General features: G+C 46.5%; 1 protein-coding gene across 2 annotated transcripts in view; it reads left to right on the top strand.

Annotated features, from left to right (window-relative positions):
* Window positions 1–6,191, top strand: part of O-fut1 (O-fucosyltransferase 1) — a 266,792-nt gene that overhangs the window by 137,526 nt on the left and 123,075 nt on the right. The window lies entirely within an intron of this gene.

Genomic DNA, 6,191 nt, shown 5'->3' with positions numbered 1-6,191 from the left:
AAAGATTCGAATTTTCTTTCCTCTTCTTTTTGTGCGGTTTCTCCGTTAGGTTTCTTCTCGCTCTTTTCTGCGGGCTTTTCCGCCATGTCTACAGGCTCCGATCGTCTAGTCTGCGCACCCTTTTTGAACGGAAATGGTTTCCGCGGTCCATTTCGACCGTCCCAGTTTCCCTCCTCAGCGTTCAACTTTCTACGGGTTGCGTACTCTTCGGCTAATTCAGCCGCCCTTTCCACAGTGTTTACATTACCTCTGTCTTGCACCCACAGTTTTACAGCTTGGGGGATGGTTTTGTAAAACTGCTCTAGACACATGCATTCAATGATCATGTCTCTGCTGTCGTACGCTTCCGCGCTTTTAAGCCACTCGACTAGGTTGGCCTTTAAGCTATATGCAAACTCAGGATATCCCTCGCTATCATTCTTGCCTGTGCTCCTAAACCTCTGCGGAAAAGCTTCGGCTGAAAGGCGGTATTTCTTCAGGAGACTAGCCTTAACTTTTGCATAATCATATGCATCCTGTGCACTCAGTCTGGCGATTACTTCCGTCGCCTCACACGGCAACATAGACACCAACCGCTGTGGCCATGTACTCGGGCCGAAGTTCATCTTTTCGCAAGTCCTTTCAAAATTGCTTAGGAACAAGCCTATGTCGGTCCCGACCTCAAATGGCTTTAATAGCCTGTCCATGCGGTACGATTCTGCCTCACTTGATCGTCCCAGAGCGCCTTCACTTCCTTGAGACAACTCCAAACGCTTGCTTTCAAGTTGCATTTTTCTTAACTCGCGATCTTTATCGCGTTCCTCTCTCTCTTGTTCTTTTCTCTCTCGTTCTTCTCTCTTTTTCAGAAGTTCAAACCCCATTTGAATTTCTTGCTCACTGGCCTTTTCGGAAATTAGCTCCAATAATTCCGATTTTAGCATTTCCTTGCGCACATCTAGGCCAAGTTCCTCATCAACAATTCGTCTCTCAGCAATGCCCTTAACTCCACGATTGCTGCTTTACTGCCTTGATCCTGCTCTCTAAATCTAGCTAGGAAAACACAACCTAGCTAACACTCGACAATCTAGCTTCCCTACTGTTCTAAACAGAACAACCACAAAAATGAAGCCTAGAGAGTCAAAGCAAGAACCAAGCACTCACCGCAGATACAGCACCATGTCGCAAAGTCCATCTCACCGCTGTCAGCCAGTTGTGAGGACTGGGGGCTCAATCCCATCGCTCGTGGTCCGTTGTCAAGATTGGAGTCCGGCATGAATTCTAAGGTAGCTGGCCCATGCCGTCGTCCAACTTATCCCCGCTGAGGACGTTGATGAAGGGAAAAACTGCTTCTCATCGAGAACGAGGAATAAGGGTTTATTTACAGTATTTAAATCAGTCTAACATGACTGCTTCAGAAAAAGAGTGTCAGTCCAACATGACTGCTCAAGAGAAGTGCGTCGAGCACCCGCACAACAGCAGTTTTTAAACACTCGGTCCGCCGGCGATACAAGGCGGCGAATGTTCGTGTTTCATCGCAAAACTAGCCGCCGCCCCGCAGGACCGTTTACACACACAAAGGCGCACACATTCCAATTTACGGAGCCGACGTCAGAGGGGGGCCGTTCCGGGAAGCTCGGAGCCATTCTGGGTAGCTCGTTGTCTTGCGTCTCGGTCGGCGCGTGGGAAGCAACAAAAAACGGCTTTCCCGCGGCAGCTCGCGCAAGCGTAGCAGATCAGGTCCGCGCTGGGGAGCTCGGGCACAACAGTTCGTTCGCCGAACTCATTCCGTCACAACGGCGATGGGGCTAGGGGATGGCGGCGGTTTTCAGCACAAAGCCCGCTTCATCGAACGCATCCTATCTGAAGCGACGGAGAGTGGGGGATGCGCGTCTTGTCCCCCAGTCGTAATTGGGTGGCAGACCTTCATTTCAGCTCGCCATTCTTAACAGCGGACAGTCTGCTAAACCCACGACCGGCTTTATTACTGTTTACCCTAAAACCGGACTTGCGAAACGCTATTGCGTTAGTAATCTTCCGGTGTAAAGTGACGGCCGCAATCACGCAAATCCTGGCGCCCATCGGATAGCGGCTGTCCAGTGCGCTGCAGCCAGTCCACTCGTCTACTGGCTTGCAGAAGGGCACGATGTTGTAGCTTGACATATTGCCAGTCGCCATGTTTGCAGTCCATAACGCAACAAAGTCGAATCATAGCGCTCGCGAAAAGACAGACCGACACTGACTGCGGAGCTCTCGTCAAAGATGGAGCACGTTGTAACACAAGCAGACGACACTTGCTGTGTGCCGGAAGTGCTTAAGTGTACTGAAAAATTGTTCTTGTGCATTCTCTTTATGTTACTTTATTTTTACAAAACAAATTAACTAACATTTCAACTATTACAAACATAATTTGTTTACCATAAAGTTGGAAAAATTATCATTCACGCACCCTGTTCAGCCAATCGGATAGCTCGCCCCACTGACGTCATATGGGCGATGTCCGTCATATGGGTCGGGGCGGCTTAAAATTCTGCTGAGCAGTGTGCTGCGATCGGCAGCGATGTGCCTTTTTAAAACCTTGTAATAAATTACACACTTTACGCGGAGCACTTAGATGTGTCAATTAATGATCAGAAAGACCTACTCTAACGACTCAGTACGTTTGTAGAAAATTGTCAAAATCGTTTCAGGGTCCCTTTAAAAGTGAAGCCTAAGCGTCCTCCAAATTTTTTATTGTTAACGATAAAGTAAAAGAGTTGTTTCTTATTTTCCTCGCTACATGGATGTAACCTTCTTTATAAAAATCAAACTGTGTCTTGTTTTAACTAAAAGATGGTTCTCGTTTGTCAATGTTTGTTCCCTCCTCACATAGTCATGCTTCAGTTGCTGCTTCCATAACCAATGTTTGTTAGTACCATTTTAGTTTCGCAACTCCTCTTTTTGAGCCGGGCGTGACCTGTTCCTAGGGACTGTGAGAGCGCTGCAATCGGGCTTGTCAAGTGAGGTAGGTAGGCTTGCTTTGGGGGCAAACAGAAATACTCCAAATCGAGGTGTGCAGGGTGCCATGGGATGGACATCATTTGACGGCAGGAAAGCCAGCAGCAAGATAGAAGTTGAGGAGCGATTGCGAGAAATGGTGGGAAACTGGTGGGCTAGGAAAAATTTTAGTTACTTGTACATGAGGCATGTTGACACAAAATGGAGGAAGCGAAGCAGAACATTTTCAAGCAAATATTTAGACAGCAGGGGGGGGGGGGGGGGGCAATCCAAAAATCATCGGTTAAGAAAAAAGGTTAAAGAAACAGAGTGGTGTGTATCAGCCACAGACAGGCTGAAGAGACTGAAGCAGTCACCGAGGAATCCGAGAGCAGCAAATGTGGTTGTGGGATTTACTGTCATCGCTTATATAGGCCATCATCAGTCGATGCGCAACAGAGTGCACATCACGTGGCATGGTCGGCATGACGCAGCACGATGCAGGGTCTGTGGAAAATAGGAATGCAGACGAAATCAGCACTGGGAACATGCAAAACTCTCAAACAGGAAATTGCCAAAGAAAATATCTATGATAATTCTAGGGGAAGTGCTTTGTTGTTTGACGCCAAGACAGGAGTACTGCAGACCAATACGTACCGAGTCTAGAACTAACTAGAAGTAACCGAATGAAGGTTATCTCATTGGTGGCTGAAATCGAGGCAAGAGTGAAATCTCACCTGCCAGTAAGTACAAAATATATTATTACTCATGGCTAGGTGGCGTGTGCTGCCACCCGGCTTAAAGAGTTCAGCCTTATCCCTCCATCCACCTGTGCCAATTGAGCAGCGCTGCTCTGCTGACGTGCACACTGGTTGCGGTTGTTCTCACTGCATCTTGTGCTGGTAACCAGTCTTATTTTCTCACTGTGTGTGCTTCGCCACTGTCCGCGTGCATGTGGCCGACTGCCTAGGCATTTCATTGACAGTCGTGTCTCCGCTCTGAGTACCTGCAACGTGCGGATCACCGCGTGTTAATGATATCGCATGCGTGCTTTGATTTGTAGGCCCACTTTTTTCGCCTCCTGAGATAAACCTTACTCCTGGGTCCATATTCTACCTCTTGTCATGAAGTTCTGTAGAACTACATGACAACATGCCAACATTTGTCATGTCTGTTTTCACCAGCAGATAGAGAAAAGGTCCTACAAATGGTTCATAATTTCCCTTCCATCAGATCCATGTAGTCACTTTACGAGTGACAAAAAGCCGTTTTCTGCACGGAGAAATGTTTGGGGGGAAATCATGCAAGGTTTTTATGCGTTGCATATTGCAATCACTCAGTTCAGCCCTTGGGCGCTGCCGGGCAGCCACCATTGAGGGTATGAGTGATTGTTCATTGATGCGCGTCTCATATGTGGGTCCATTCTCTTTTAAGTTTGCTATGTTTGTTATTCATCATCATCATCATCATCAGCCTGGTTACGCCCACTGCAGGGCAAAGGCCTCTCCCATACTTCTCCAACAACCCCGGTCATGTACTAATTGTGGCCGTGCCATCCCTGCAAACTTCTTTATCTCATCCACCCACCTAACTTTCTGCCGCCCCCTGCTACGCTTCCCTTCCCTTGGGATCCAGTCTGTAACCCTTAATGACCATCGGTTATCCTCCCTCCTCATTACATGTCCTGCCCATGCCCATTTCTTTTTCTTGATTTCAACTAAGATGTCATTAACTCGCGTTTGTTCCCTCACCCAATCTGCTCTTTTCTTATCCCTTAACGTTACACCTATCATTCTTCTTTCCATAGCTCGTTGCGTCGTCCTCAATTTGAGTAGAACTCTTTTCATAAGCCTCCAGGTTTCTGCCCCGTAGGTGAGTACTGGTAAGACACAGCTATTATATACTTTTCTCTTGTGGGATAATGGCAACCTGCTGTTCATGATCTGAGAATGCCTGCCAAACGCATCCCAGCCCATTCTTATTCTCCTATTTCCGTCTCATGATCCGGATACGCTGTCACTACCTGCCCCAAGTAGGTGTATTTCCTTACGACTTCCAGTGCCTCGCTGCCTATTGTAAATCGCTGTTCTCTTCCGAGACTGTTAAACATTACTTTAGTTTTCTGCAGATTAATTTTTAAACCCACTCTTCTGCTTTGCCTCTCCAGGTCAGTGAGCATGCATTGCAATTGGTCCCCTGAGTTACTAAGCAAGGCAATATCATCAGCGAATCGCAAGTTACTAAGGTATTCTCCATTAACTTTTATCCCCAATTCTTCCCTATCCAGGTCTCTGAATACCTCGTGTAAACACGCGGTGAATAGCATTGGAGAGATCGTATCTCCCTGCCTGACGCCTTTCTTTATTGGGATTTTGTTGCTTTATGGAGGACTATGGTGGCTGTGGAGCCGCTATAGATATCTTTCAGTATTTTTACATACGGCTCGTCTACACCCTGATTCCGTAATGCCTCCATGACTGCTGAGGTTTCGACAGAATCAAACGCTTTCTCGTAATCAATGAAAGCTATATATAAGGGTTGGTTATATTCCGCACATTTCTCTATCACCTGATTGTTAGTGTGAATATGATCTATTGTTGAGTAGCCTTTACGGAATCCTGCCTGGTCCTTTGCTTGACAGAAGTCTAAGGTGTTTCTGATTCTATTTGCAATTACCTAAGTGAATAGTTTGTAGGCAACGGACAGTAAGCTGATCGATCTATAATTTTTCAAGTCTTTGGCGTCCCCTTTCTTATGGATTAGGATAATGTTAGCGTTCTTCCAAGATTCCGGTACGCTCGAGGTCATGAGGCATTGCGTATACAGGGTGGCCAGTTTCTCTAGAACAATCTGCCCACCATCCTTCAACAAATCTGCTGTTACCTGATCCTCCCCAGCTGCCTTCCCCCTTTGCATATCTCCTAAGGCTTTCTTTACTTCTTCCAGCGTTACCTTTGGGATTTAGAATTCTTCTGGACTATTTTCTCTACCATTATCGTCGTGGGTGCCACTGGTACTGTATAAATCTCTATAGAACTCCTCAGCCACTTGAACTATCTCATCCATATTAGTTATGATATTGCCGGCTTTGTCTCTTAACGCATACATCTGATTCTTGCCAATTCCTAGTTTCTTCTTCACTGTTTTTAGGCTTCCTCCGTTCCTGAGAGCATGTTCAATTCTATCCATATTATACTTCCTGATGTCAGCTGTCTTATGCTTGTTGATTAACTTCGAAA

The sequence above is a fragment of the Dermacentor albipictus genome, unplaced genomic scaffold (assembly GCF_038994185.2).
Source record: "Dermacentor albipictus isolate Rhodes 1998 colony unplaced genomic scaffold, USDA_Dalb.pri_finalv2 scaffold_18, whole genome shotgun sequence".
Classification (NCBI taxonomy): domain Eukaryota; kingdom Metazoa; phylum Arthropoda; class Arachnida; order Ixodida; family Ixodidae; genus Dermacentor; species Dermacentor albipictus.
This window is presented reverse-complemented; position numbering and strand designations above follow the sequence as displayed.